The sequence below is a fragment of the Schistocerca americana genome, chromosome 5 (assembly GCF_021461395.2).
Source record: "Schistocerca americana isolate TAMUIC-IGC-003095 chromosome 5, iqSchAmer2.1, whole genome shotgun sequence".
Lineage (NCBI taxonomy): Eukaryota > Metazoa > Arthropoda > Insecta > Orthoptera > Acrididae > Schistocerca > Schistocerca americana.
Window position 1 is genome coordinate 125,681,248 of NC_060123.1, and position 14,634 is coordinate 125,695,881.

Below are 14,634 nucleotides of genomic sequence, written 5' to 3' on the forward strand. Positions count from 1 at the left end.
ATTAATCATTTGTCATTCTAATATAGTAAGAATCATTAGTCTTCTCCTAATTACAAAGCATTATTAAACAGTACCATAGTTAATTAATTATGTGTCATTACAATCTATTAAGAATCACTAGCTGGCATCATGGGTAATCGTATTACAATAAACCGTGGCGGTCCTTGGCCAGTTACAAAGTATATTTAGTAAGACAGAATAATGTTCATCAGAAGCCTTAATTGAAAAGGAGAGTCAATTATTGGCCTAGCATTAACATAATACATTGAGTGATACAAATTATTGGCACTCATTGGCCATTAACCAAAACATGAAAACTCAACATGGGGAAAAAAAGGGCTAATTAATGGCATAATTAATAACAATTCTTCAAGTGACATTAATTATTGGCACTCAGTGGCCAGCAAGTATTGAATAGAATCATCATTCAGTATTATTCAGATTATTACAAAGTCATTATTAAAAATCAGTTAATTACAGTCAAATCATTAATAATCACAGGCATTATAAGTAGTATCATTACAATAAACAGTGGCAGTTATTAGCTAGTGACAAAGCATTATTTTGAATATAGTCTCATTAAGTGGTCATTATTCAAGTGACATGCTATTCAGAGTTGATCAGTATTATTCAGAATTATCATAAACTAGTGACATTATGTGCGACTGGTAATACATTTTTTTGGTAGCAATGCATTGCGTTGGGATCGATAATTAATTGCTGAAACATAACACTATTTGCTTTTGACCTATTGCAGCAAATGAGGATAGGTAACGTCATTCGTCATGAGTCAGCTGTAGCAAGATTATGTAACAAGGCAGTACATGTGATCACATTTCTAAACGATAGACACAAATGGGTAAAAAATATAAAAATGCAAGTACTAGAACAGGTATAATAAGTAACAGGTTTAGTAAGTATCATGAAAAACTTCTCCTGGAAAAATTACAAAATGGATTATTGACCTGAAAGAAGAAACGCACACTATGCTGAAAAGTAGTGAACTTCGAATTAACAGGTAGCGAAATGTGTATAAAAATGTGTTTCATAGCTGTCCTTTCCAAAACTTTCCGTCATCCTACTATGCAATATTACACCTGCTGTCAAAGCAAACTGCAACAAATACTTAAATAACTACATAACATAAATACATAACTTCAACATTATCCTCATCTGTAAAGAAAAAACTTCATTATCCACATTACCATAACTTCATTATTATCATCACCTGTAAAGAAAAACTTCATTATTCATAATACCATTTCCTTCATCATTATTCATCAGTATTCATTATCATCAGCAAAAAAAATCACTTCATTACTCATTATACAACTATTCCTTATCTCTAGCATATTTCATCACTAAAACTAAGATGTGTAGTTCTCTCTGACAGCCTGCATCAATCACCCTGTATTCTGAAAGAAAAATTAGTTAAGACTGCTATTCTGTGATGAGTATAGTATATTCTTGTTAATGTTTGCCAATCCTGATCCATTTACTCTTCCTCATAAAGTTATTGCATCTTCTTTCGTTTATTCCGTAGGTGAAATTCCCATTTCTGTTGAATTTATCTCTTACACGCATTATTCTTTCTGAAATTGATGAACAAAGATTAATGTCTTGCATTTAAATCATATACCCACTAAATAATGACTGGTTAATGGTGACGCAATTAAGCATACAGCATAACATGACAGAAAACGTAATATGTTAAAGACGTTGACAGTGTTCAGATGCAAAAATGTACACAGAATAATACAATGCAGCAGCAAAAAAATGTAAAACAGTCACGATGTTGAGATGTCATAAGGCAAAAAAATGTCAAAGTCAACTGGTGTGTGTTATATCTTAACTATTTCACAGTGCATACAAACAAAACTGGAATACAATCGTACATAAAAAGACAAATGTGACGTTCGTTGTGTTCAGCTTGTATGTAGTGTAGTTAATAGAGGCGAGAATTAAAGCCTTTAATGAAAAAAAATGTAATGAAATTAACATGTCATTAGCTAACATTGCATAATTAGTCATAAAATACGTAAGTGTGTCTGAAAAAATATGCACGGTCTGATGTGTAACGACAAGAAGAGCGACCTGCTAACCTTACCTTGCCGGGCACTTGCCAAGAAAAAAAAATACGATAATCATCAGTAATTAGTCAGGTGAATATAATTGCATTAGTAAATGGCATCATAGTGTGTTGAATCATAAAGTGTCTTCATTCAATAAACGGTTTAATGTTTGAGATATGGTGATTGCCTTTCGATTTTCTGGTTCTCAAAGTTTCGACGTGTACAACATTGGGGTGAGGGATGCTGCGAATCCGATATGGACCTGCGTATAGAAGTTCAAATTTACTGCACTTACCTTTTAATTTGCTGGATAAATAGTGTGTACGTACTAGTATCTTCTGTCCAACGTGAAAGACGCGGCGTGTACAAACCTGTTTTTGCTGTCTTCTCCGGCGCTCTGCGGCACGTTTGATGTTGTTCAGCGCAATGTCAATTATTTCGTGGTGTCGTAATCGACGAGATGTAGGAAATGTTATTAATTCTTTAATTTTGTTAGGTGGTTCAGCATTTTTCAGTATAACAGACGGAGATAGCATAGTGGATTCATTTGGAATGGAATTAATTACATCTTGGAATGAGAATATGTGTGTGTCCCAATCAATATGTCTTTTGTGGCAGTATATTCGGCACAGTTTACCAATTTCTTTCATTAATCTTTCACAAGGGTTCGAAGAAGCGTGGTACTTGGATATATAGATCGGAGAAATGTTTCTGGCTCGTAACATGCGTGTCCATACGCTACTACGAAATTGAGATCCATTGTCAGAAATTACTTTCATTACATGCCCTACATGAAATAGAAAATGTTTCACAAATGCTTTCGAAACAGTTTTAGCAGTAGCTTTGCGTAACGGAGTGAAAGTAACAAATTTTGAAGTGAGCTCAACAGCGACAAAGATGTAGCAAAAACCTCTGTTAGTTCTGGGAATCGGACCAAAAATGTCTACTGCAGCCATGTGTCTTAATTTAACAGGTATAATGGGATATAAAGGAGGAATATGTGAAGTGGTGTCTGATTTAGCTTTCTGGCAAATTTTACAAGACGCTAAAACTCGTCGTATACGTTTTTCCATGTTAGTAAAATAACAGTTCTGTCTCAGTATAAGAAAACATTTTCGTGCTCCGTAATGTGCGTAGCTTAAATGAGTGTACCAAATTAATTTGTTGACCAGTTCGTCAGGAATGCATAATAACCAATTGTTGCTGTCAGGATGAGAGCGGCGAAACAGAATGTCATTGCGTACAGTGTAGTGGTTTCTAATCGTAACATTTTTCTTATCTTGCCAAAGGTGTTTAATTTCTTTCCACACGTTGTCTTTATTTTGTTCTTGTGCTATGTCCTGTAATGACGATGAAATAAAATTTTCAAATGCAACTTGCTGAATGTACATGACACTGAAATTTGCTTTGCAGAAGTTGGTTGCTACGTCTTGCTGATTGTTGCTCAGAGAACGCGATAGTGCGTCTGCTATAACATTTTGCGTGCCGGGAATGTGAACTATTGTAAAATTAAATTCTTGTAAATAAAGTTTCCATCTGCTTAATCTGTCGTGAGTAAATTTAGCTGAAAGTAAAAATTGTATTGCTCTGTGGTCTGTGTAAACTGTGGTATGTCTGCCATAAAGAAAGTGCCTAAATCTCGTGAAAGCCCATACAACACATAATGTTTCCAGTTCTGTAACGGAATAATTTCGTTCAGCAGGTGACAGAATGCGACTTGCAAATGCGATGTTTTTAATTACTATTGAACCATCTTCTTCTATTTCCTGGAAAATGTGTACGCCTAAAGCGGTGTTGGAACTGTCGGTAGCAATGGAAAAATTTCTGGTAAGATCTGGGTGCGATAAAAGTGGAGCATTCAACAGAGCATGTTTCAGGTTCATGAATTCAGAGTGTGCTTGCTTATCCCAAGACCAAATACTGTTTTTACCTGTTAATTGGCATAGTCTAGGCGTGTCTAAAGCAGAATGGTGAATAAATTTACGAAAAAAGTTAATTAAGCCTAAAAAACTGCGTAGTTGCTTTTTTGTCGTAGGAACAGTAATGTCACGTAGAGCTTGAAGTTTTTCCGGATCAGGTGCAATGCCTTCTGCTGAAATTACGTGTCCAAGAAATTTTATGGAAGTTTTGCCAAAGTGCGACTTACTAAGATTAACTGTAAGTCCTTGTGCATGAAAAGTTTGCAACAGTTGTTCAAGAATCAGATTGTGTTCAGACCAGTTAGCTTCTGCGATAAGAATGTCGTCTACATACGTCGTGATTCCGTCTCTAAGTTCTGTCGGAAGTATTGTGTTCAAACCGCGAATAAAAGCTGCAGAAGAAATAGTTAAGCCGAACGGTAATTTGCAAAATTGATAACAGTCGCCGAAACAGAGAAAAGCTGTATATTTTCTGCAATTTGGATGAAGTTGAATTTGCCAAAATCCCGATTTCAAATCTAGTGTAGAATAAATAGCTGTACCGTGAAATTTCTGTAAAAGTTCCTCTAATGTCTGTGGCCGATCTGTTTCATTAATAATAATGTCATTAATGTGACGTGAATCAAGTACAAGGCGAAGTGAGCCATCTTTTTTCTTAACAATATGCAGCGGGTTTATGTACGGACTAACTGCTGGTTCTATAATTCCTTGGTCAAGCATATCCTGCAATTCCTTTTTAACCTGTTCTCTGTGAATATATGGGATGGGATAATGCTTTGCTTTAAATGTGTCGTGCGGTTTGACTTGAAATTCATACATAAATCCGGACATAGTACCAGGAATGTTGTCGAAAACTGGAGCTTGCTGTAAAAGAATTTTGTGTAATTGCTTTCGTTCGTCGTCTGTAGTTGCACTGCTCTTTTTAACCTTATCAGAAATCAATTGCATTACGTCGTAGTCAGCTTCGTCTGGAGTATTATAGTTGTGTACGTACGTATCCGTTAACAATGTGGGATTACAGTCTATGTCACGTGTTGCGGAAATGACCTCTGTGCGGTTGATTGTTTGTTCTTCCGCAGATAATGAGTGCTGAAATTCTAAACCAAGTTGTACATTTTCATCCTTTAACATTAAATAAGAATTCTGAAAATCAATGACTGCGTCGTGTTGTACCAGAAAATTCGTACCTAAAATAACGTCTGTTGTCAATAAAGGCACAATCCAAAAATTAGAGTGAAAAGTATGACCTCCAATACAAAATGATAAATGCGTCTGTAATTTAACGTCTACACCTTTACTCGATACTGCTCCTTTCACTTTTGTTTTGCCTAAAGGTAACGTCGGATAAGTATTCTCTTTGTTGCACTCGTTGAAAGTCTCCTCATTAATTACTGATATAGGTGATCCGGAATCGATTACTGCTGAAAATTTCGATGAACCAATTTTAATTTCGATAACAGGATGTGAAATGGTTTTCTGAATAACTGGTCTTTCCTGTAAAAGAGTGTCTCTGATGTCGTCAAAAGTAATTACATTTTCGTGAACAACATTTTGCGTGTCTAAGGTAGTGCTTGTATTATTGCAAGATGCGTCCTGTACATTATCTAGTCAGATTCTATCTGACGTGTTATTATTATTAGGAGGATTCTGTGGCATTTCGACTATTTGAACCGTTCTATTACTTCTTCCAGACGTATTACGTTCTGGATGGTATCTACTGTCGGGTTCATTCATGAGAATATGTTCTTGTGAATAATTTTGCTGTTGGTGAGACCGACTGTTATTATATGTACGCTGATAATTGTGCTCGTCGTTTTTACGTCTGTCGTAATAGTCATTCCTATACGGTGCATTACGATAGGAACTGAAATACTGTCTTCTTTGTACGTAGTTGTTTCCTTGCTGCCGTGCGTTAATATTTGTTGCACCAGGGACTATACGTGCACGCGGCGGAACATTAAAGCTTGGTTGACCTTGTGCATTCCATTGTTGGTTAGGTATGCTAACCGGCCGGTTTTGATGTTGTTGTTGTGAAACACCTCTATTGTTACTAAAGTGTTGTTCCTGTTTCTGAAAATTTTGATGGTATTGATAATTAGAATTTTGCCTGTTATTAAAGTTTTGGTAGTTGTCGTTCCTAAAGCGTCTGTTATCTTTCCGATTGAAATTACGTCCCTGATCATAATTGCAGTACTGTTGTTGACCTTGGTTGTTACTCGAAAAGTTTTTGTTTACAAAAGAATAATCGGATTGCTGTACTTCCAAGAGCTGTAAAAGATCTCTGAATGCTGAAATGTTTTCTTTTTGCTGGCCCGTTAGAAGTGACACTCGTAATGACCGTGGTAATTTAGAGATGCATAGTTGTATAAGTGCGGATTCACTGTACGGTTCACTTAGGTACTGGTTTTGTTGTACCATGTGCTCAAAAAATTGCGTTACACTGGGAAAATTTGAGTTCTCGTAGTTTGGCAAACTAATTAGTTGGTCTTTAATTCCGCGCTGTGTCGTCTTCGACCAGTACGCTGACAGAAAAGCATTCTGAAATTCCTCTACTGAGTAGCATTGCCTCGCGATCGGTCTCATACGAGTTGCCGGTTCGCCTTCCAAAAAGCTGCAAATAAATTCAAGTTTGTGTGTTACAGGCCAAGTCGGTGGAAGAGCAAAGCTAAATTGTTGAATCCAATCCAGTGGGTGAATCTGCGTTCTATCGTTTTTGAAAACCTTAAACTTTCTCACTGACAGAAAATGTTTGTAGTCGAAGTTATCATCTCTGTATGATGGAACAGGTTCAGGATCGTAAGAGAATCTATTGAACTTTGGTTGATCGGAATCTAAGCCTCGTACTCTCTGTAGATTACCCAAATTATACGCGCTGCGTGAGTCTGACACATGTTCATAAAGTGGCGTCTGTTGTATATTATTAACTGAAGTGTTTTTCATTTCTGTTACTTCTTGTTGTAAACTTGACAACTTCCTACGTAACGTGTTGTTAGATGAATCGATCTCATTAATTGTCTGCTGTAAATTTTGAAATTCAGGTGTTTGGTTAAATGAAACCGGTGCAGTATCGTCCGATTTATTGTCATTAGTATTTTCGATAACATCAATACGACTGGCCAATTCATCACATTTTTCAGTCAGTATCTTAACCTGATCATCGGTTTTAGAATCAGACGCATTAATCTGTTTTTGCAACTTACGCGTAGTTTCGCTCAGTTTTTTAACATCAGCTTTGATGACATCGCAATCCTGTGTTAGATCTAATTGTTCGAATCTGTCTGTCACTGTTTGAATATTTATTGTGTGTGTATCTGTTTTTGATTTAAGGTCAGAAATTTCATCCCGTAATTCCGCGTTCAATTGTTCTATGGTATTAATTTTGTCGGACACTGTAGTAATATTATTGTCTACATACGTCTTCGCTTTCGCGAATATTTTACGTTTGTCCTCTTGTCTTTGTGCAGTGATTGTTTCCATGACTTGTCGTTTTACTTTGTTTTGATCCTGAATAAATCTGCGGAAACGCGTATCACTGTTCTGTATGTGCTGATTAAAGCGCTCGTTAATCTGAGTGTTCTGCTGTTCGAATTTCGCGTCTATCTTTGCGTCCATAGTGCGCGAAAGTTCTACCGTCATTGCTTTAAACTCATCCCGTAATTGTGTAGCTTTTTCAGAGCATTGTTTAGCGACTCCGCTAATTTCGTCTCTGAGTGTACCTGTTGCGGCTGTTTGCATTTCTCTTAACTCCTGCGCAACAGACTTAATTTCTTCGCTATTTTTTTGTGAACAAGCCTCAATTTCCGTGCGCAACTGTTCCTTAGTGTCATGACACTGCGCGGCAACGGCTCTAATTTGTTCACTAAGCTGTCTGGAATTGTCGTCTAATTTTTTATTTAAGTGTTGTTTGAGATTTTCATTATCTTGTTTGTTATCTTCCCTCTGTTGTCTGACCTGTTCGCTAAGTTGTTTGAAATTTTCGTCATTATTGTCAAGTTTTTCGTTCTGTTGTTTGAAATTTTCATCAATTTTATTAAATTTTTCATTAAACTGTTTGAAATTTTGCCGCAAAAATGCCATAATTGGATCCGATTCAAAATTGGCATTTCTATTCTCTGTGCTATTCAATGGTCGATCTGGAATTGTCTCGTTTTGCGTGACCATTTGGTCATTCTGTAATTTACAAAAAGGTTTGCCAGTTAAACATACACTGTCAGTCCCTATTTCGGAATTAATTAACTCCGTCGTACTTTCACTACACTGACCATTTTCATTCGAAAAATTTGTTTGTATGTTACATGAATTTTCCAAACCGGGTGTGTTAAGCTCGGCAGTGCTCATTACAATAGAGCGTCCCGCGTCATCAATTGTCGTCAAATTAACAGACGAGACAATTGAGTTCGTTTGTTCATCATTAATATAAAAGTCATCACTAGTGGATGTAATGCACAGATTGTTAGTGAACGCAGGATTGTCATCATTACACTGCGTGTCACATGTCCTATCGGTAGAGTCGTTTGAGCCGGTAATTTCGTTCGTAATACCTCGCGATACACTATTCACAGTCTTTCGCGGCATTTTTGCAACAGTCACAAATATTCACAAAACAATAAGCACAAATGCAAAAGCAACACACAAATACAATAGAGCAACGAATTGCCGTTGACCTGTAGAAAAAAAGTTACAAGTTAATAAAAGCGTTGCGCCAAATCCTAATTATATCTAAGCAAACAAGAGCAGATATCTGACTGTTGTTCAAAAGACTCTCAACGAAATACGATCCTGGCAGGGTCGCCAAGTGTAACCTCCCCACCGTAATTTTATAAGAAAGAAATGACAATACTTAATAGAAATGGGAGCCGAGTGTAACCTCCCCACAAAAATTTGAAAGAAAGAAATATGACAATATTTAATTATGAATCCTAATGGACATTGCGCTAAGTGTAACCTGCCCACAATGAAATGTACTGACAATGGCAACAAAAATGTGAAATTCGCAATCTGACTCAAATATAAATCCTTCAAAAAATTAAAGTCCATTCAGTGACAAGAAAATTCAATTAAACTGAAATATCGGTCTTTGGCCCTGTGCAAAACAATCAGAATTAAAGTCTTACCTCAGAATAAATGGATGTCACATTTCTGCTCTTGTTGTTGCGCACCGCTTGGAGGAACTGCATTGCAAATAATAATATTCTCTTTTTTTGTGATTTTAGTGAAATTTTTCTTCAAAAGAAGTGGAATGAAATGGGAAGTGCAACGAAATCTTTAGTTCAATAAAAAATTAAATTTTTGAAAAAAATGCTTTTGAAATAAAAATTATTATTGGGGGACTTGTTGGACAATAATTACAATAAATAAAATTTTTCATTATCTAATGATTATATTAATTAACAGTATACCTTATTCACCATCTTGACCAGTGTTGCCGACCGCCTACATCACCCGCACTGGACTGCTACTACTGACCGACCGCTCTGCATGACGACTATTAGCGTACTGCACGCGACGACTACTGACAGAGTACTGCCCTCCACTAGACAGAGCTACAGACTCGCAACGACTGACTGACAGACTCGCAACGACTGACTGACCGACTGAGAACCGCTCGCAACACTCGCGCGGTCAAGCGCAAACTCTCTGGTCACAGATGCTACAATGCCTCGCCATCGCTGCTATGTTACATACGTGTTTCACAGGAGTGCTAGTTCTACAAGGTTCGCAGGAGAGCTTCTGTAAAGTTTGGAAGGTAGGAGACGAGGTACTGGCAGAAGTAAAGCTGTGAGTACCGGGCGTGAGTCGTGCTTCGATAGCTCAGTTGGTAGAGCACTTGCCCGCTAAAGGCAAAGGTCTCGAGTTCGAGTCTCGGTCGGGCACACAGTTTAAATCTGCCAGGAAGTTTCAACCCTTGACCTAGTTTATATACGACGTTAGGATTAATCAAATTTCTGCACCTACCTCTTCTTACTGCTAGCGACCCTATTGTACGCGGCGGAGAGCTCCCTGACACCGTTATCATTCACTCCCTCCTGCCTCTCATTCGTGAACGTTGCGTGAGACGTACGAGTGTAGCTAAGCCTCCGCACAAGCACTAATGTTCCAGATTTTCCGTTTGAGGTCACTGTGCGAGGTGATAAACTCCCACATGATGTCCACTGCGTTTATTGCAGCGTCTTCCACTGGAGTTTAATCAGCATCACCATAATTTCCTCATGCTCACTGAAGGAACACGCGACGAATCGCGCTACTCGTATATTAATCCATTTGGTACCGTTTCCATACTAGGAGCAATAACTCTGGACGACTATTCTGTAACTTACATCATTCGCGGATGAAATACATTTCCTTAGGTTTCATCGAAAGAATCTCCGCCCTACATCGATCTCCAGCACTAGTTTTATATTGTCATCTACATCTACATAGATGCTCTACAAGTCACAATTAAGTGCCTGGCAGAGGGTTCATCGAACCACCTTCACAATTCTTTATTATTCCAATCTCTTATAGAATGAACACCTATATCTTTCCGTTCGAACTCTGATTGCCCTTATTTTATCATGGTGAGCGTTCCTCCCTGTGTAGGTCGGTGTCAACAAAATATTTTCGCATTCGGAGGAGAAAGTTGTTGATTGGAATTTCGTGGAAGATTCCGTCGCAACGAAAAACGCCTTTCTTTTAACGACTTCCAGCCCAAATCCTGTATCATTTCTGTGACCCACACTCCCATATTTCGCGATAATACAAAACGTACTGCCTTTCTTTGAACTTTTTCGATGTACTCCGTCAGTCCTACTTGGTAAGGATCCCACACCGGGCAGCAGTATTCTAAAAGAGGGCGGACACGCGTAGTGTAGGCAGTCTCCTTAGTAGGTGTGTACATTTTCCAAGTGTCCTGTCAATAAAACGCAGTCTTTGGTTAGCCTTCCCCGCAACATTTTCTACGTGTTCTTTCCAATTGGAATTGTTCGTAATTGTAATACCTAGGTATTTAGCTGAATTTACGGCTTTTAGATTAGACTGATATATCGTGTAACCGAAGTTTAGCGAGTACCTTTTAGCACTCATGTGGATGACCTCACACTTTTCGTTATTTAGGGTCAACTGCCACTTTTCGCATCATTCAGCTATTTTTTCTAAATCGTTTTGCAATTTTTTTTGATCTTCTGATGACTTTATTAGTCGATAGACGACAGCGTCATCTGCAAACAACCGAAGACGGGTGCTCAGATTGTCTCCCAAATCGTTAATATAGATAAGGAACAGCAAAGGGCCTATAACACTACCTTGGGGAACTACTCGATGACTTTCCGTCAGTTACTACGAACTGTGACCTCTCTGACAAGAAATCGCAAATCCGGTCACATAACTGAGACGATATTCCATAAGCAGGCACTCACTTCTAGATATTATAGCGCCTTTTACTATTTCCATTAATTTATCAGCGATAGTTGAACCGAAAAATTACTGTTCTTCCAGCGAATGTATGTGCAATACGTTATATTCCTCACTGTTGAGGGCGATTCGACCTCACCAACCGTCAATCTTCTGCAGGCCTTCCTGCATCCCGCTACATTTTCTTGGCGTTGCAGTTTTCCTGCAGTCTGACGAAGCGTCTGGCATCAGCCACTACATTATACAGGATGTTCCAGAACGATTTTCAGGGATATGACAGCAACGATCATTTGAAGCAAGAAATTTCCTATGGGCGTATTCCCTATTCCGATTAGTTTCCGAGACAGAGCACATTTAATGTACATTGTTATTTCTTTTCTGTACTGTTCAGTACATTGTCAGACTTACACGTGTACAACAGATAGTAAGCACTAAAACACACGTTTCACGAAGTATCAAGTGAAAAATACGTATTTTTAACACTTTTACCTCTAAGCATTATTCACACAGGTCACGTTACAGCTGTTGTACAGTTAACAACAAATTGTCGAATATCCCACCGTCAACTTAAATTCATTTGCGCACGCTTGGAAGAGCACGTTACGTTGCTTGTCTGAGTACCTCTGCATGTTCCCTATTGAGCACAGCAGCGTCCACGATGCGAACACGCAGTTCTCCTCGCGTATTCACCTCTCGTTTGTACACCTCAGACTTCATCCAACCCCGTAAACGAAAATTTAACGACGTAAGTCCGGCGATCTTGGTGGCCATTTAACTGTACTAGATGTCTGTAATTAAACTCAAGGCCCTCTGAGAGCTCCCGTGTGTGCTGTATATATCCAGGGCACACCCCCCCCCCCCCCAAAAAAAATCACAGGTACGTTCATTAAGCTGTGCGCTTGCAGAGTTTGCTGATAAAATAACGGTTTCGCTTTCTGCATCCAGAGGGAAATGTGGCGCTGTAGGCAGTAACGTGGATATGTGGTATCTGTTCTTTCGGCCATGTTCGAAAACAACAAGTAAGCAGAATCCGAAGCTGATTCTGTCTAATGTCACGATGCAGCTGACGTCAGTAATCCTTTCCCTTTCCTTCCCCCCCCCCCCCCCCCCTCCCGCCATCAATTCACATATAGTGTATCACAGCTGCGGATTCTGCTTGGTATTTGATCTATCGCGCATGCCCGAACGAGCAGACACCACACATTCAGATAACTGATTCCCCTACATCAGGAATGGATCCACATTCTTCAGTGCGGGTGCATAAGTACGTCCAACCTCCTGGGAGAATCTCAAGAGTAGCGAGCACGGAGTAAATGGACAGGGACTAGTCTGTGGGAATGGGGGTCGGTCGCCAGGCATGCAGAGATAGTACACGCAAATGTGGTAACATTGTGTTCCGTATGGCGCAGTGCTTAACGCACAGCCTAGTAAGTAAAAGAGATGTCGGGTTCTATCCTAGTCCGGCACACTTTTTCTATTGTCGCCGCCGATTCTGGGTAACTTCCCTCAGCCTCACTTCAGTAATCCCTTCCCTGTCCTTCCCTTTCTCCCCTCTTCCACCTTCAATTTACATACGCTGTAACCCAATCAGAATGTGAAATGCTTCCTGTTTTCAAGTCAGTATGCTGTTTGCAGCTAGTCAAGCGTCTCGATTTCTTTTGTGAAATGACTGTTGGTGTAAAGAGTCAAGAAGATTGAAGCTTTCCATATGAAACGCACTGCTGGTAGTTCTTCTAAACAGAACAGCAGCGACAATGAGGAAATAGTACCGACAGAAACAGCTGTGAAGAGACCTAAGTCACTAAATGGGCTAAACAATGTTTTTGTTGTGGTCTTCAGTACTGAGACTGGATTGATGCAGCTCTCCATGCTACTCTATCCTGTGCAAGCTTCTTCATCTCCCAGTACCTACTGCAACCTACATCCTTCTGAATCTGCTTAGTGTATTCATCTCTTGGTCTCCCTCTACGATTTTTACCCTCCACGCTGCCCTCCAATACTAAATTGGTGATCCCTAGATGTCTCAGAACATGTCCTACCAACCGATCCCTTCTTCTAGTCAAGTTGTGCCACAAACTTCTCTTCTCCCCAATCCTATTCAATACTTCCTCATTAGTTATGTGATCCACCCATCTAATCTTCAGCATTCTTCTGTAGCACCACATTTCGAAAGCTTCTATTCTCTTTTCGTCCAAACTATTTATCGTCCATATTTCACTTCCATACATGGCTATACTCCATACAAATACTTTCAGAAATGACTTCCTGACACTCAAATCTATACTCGATCTTAACGAATTTCTCTTCTTTAGAAACGCTTTCCTTGCCATTGCCAGTCTACATTTTATATCCTCTCTACTTCGACCATCATCAGTTATTTTGCTCCCCAAATAGCAAAACTCCTTTACTACTTTAAGTGTCTCATTTCCTAATCTAATTCCCTCAGCATCACCCGACTTAATTCGACTACATTCCATTATCCTCGTTTTGCTTTTGTTGATGTTCATCTTATATCCTCCTTTCAAGACACTGTCCATTCCGTTCAACTGCTCTTCCAGGTCCTTTGCTGTCTCTGACAGAATTACAATGTCATCGGCGAATCTTAAAGTTTTTATTTCTTATCCATGGATTTTAATATCTACTCCGAAATTTTCTTTTGTTTTTTTCAATGCTTGCTCAATATACAGATTGAATAGCATCGGGGAAAGGCTACAACCCTGTCTCACTCCCTTCCCAACCACCGCTTCCCTTTCATGTCCCTCGACTCTTATAACTGCCATCTGGTTTCTGTACAAATTCTTTCAAATTCTGAAGGTGGCAGGGCTAAACAATATGACCAAGAAATCTGAAGAATAAGTTCAACTGTACTCTGTTCATCATAAGAATAAACCTGATGTAAACATAACAGCACGTATTGTTCCGCGTTTGCTTGAATCTCATTAATGCTGTGTCTAGTGCAAATGTGTGTGAATTCCTAACGGACCAAACTGCGGAGGTCATCAGTCCCTAGACTTACACACTACTTAAACTAACTTATGCTAAGAACTACACATACACCCATGCCCGAGGCAGGACTCGAACCTTCTGCGGGAGAGGCCGCGCAATCAGTGACATAGTGCCTCTAACCGTGCGGCCACTCCCCGCGGCGTGTCTAGTGCAATGCCGTGAAATCTCTAAAGTATACTTTTACATCGCACTTAGCTCTCTCAAAAAGATTACCCTGTTTTTACGATCATAAGGATACGTTTTATGCT

General features: G+C 39.0%; 1 protein-coding gene across 2 annotated transcripts in view; it reads right to left on the reverse strand.

Moving 5' to 3' along the window:
- The window catches only part of LOC124615748, a 107,906-nt gene that overhangs the window by 28,539 nt on the left and 64,733 nt on the right, over nucleotides 1-14,634 (reverse strand). The window lies entirely within an intron of this gene.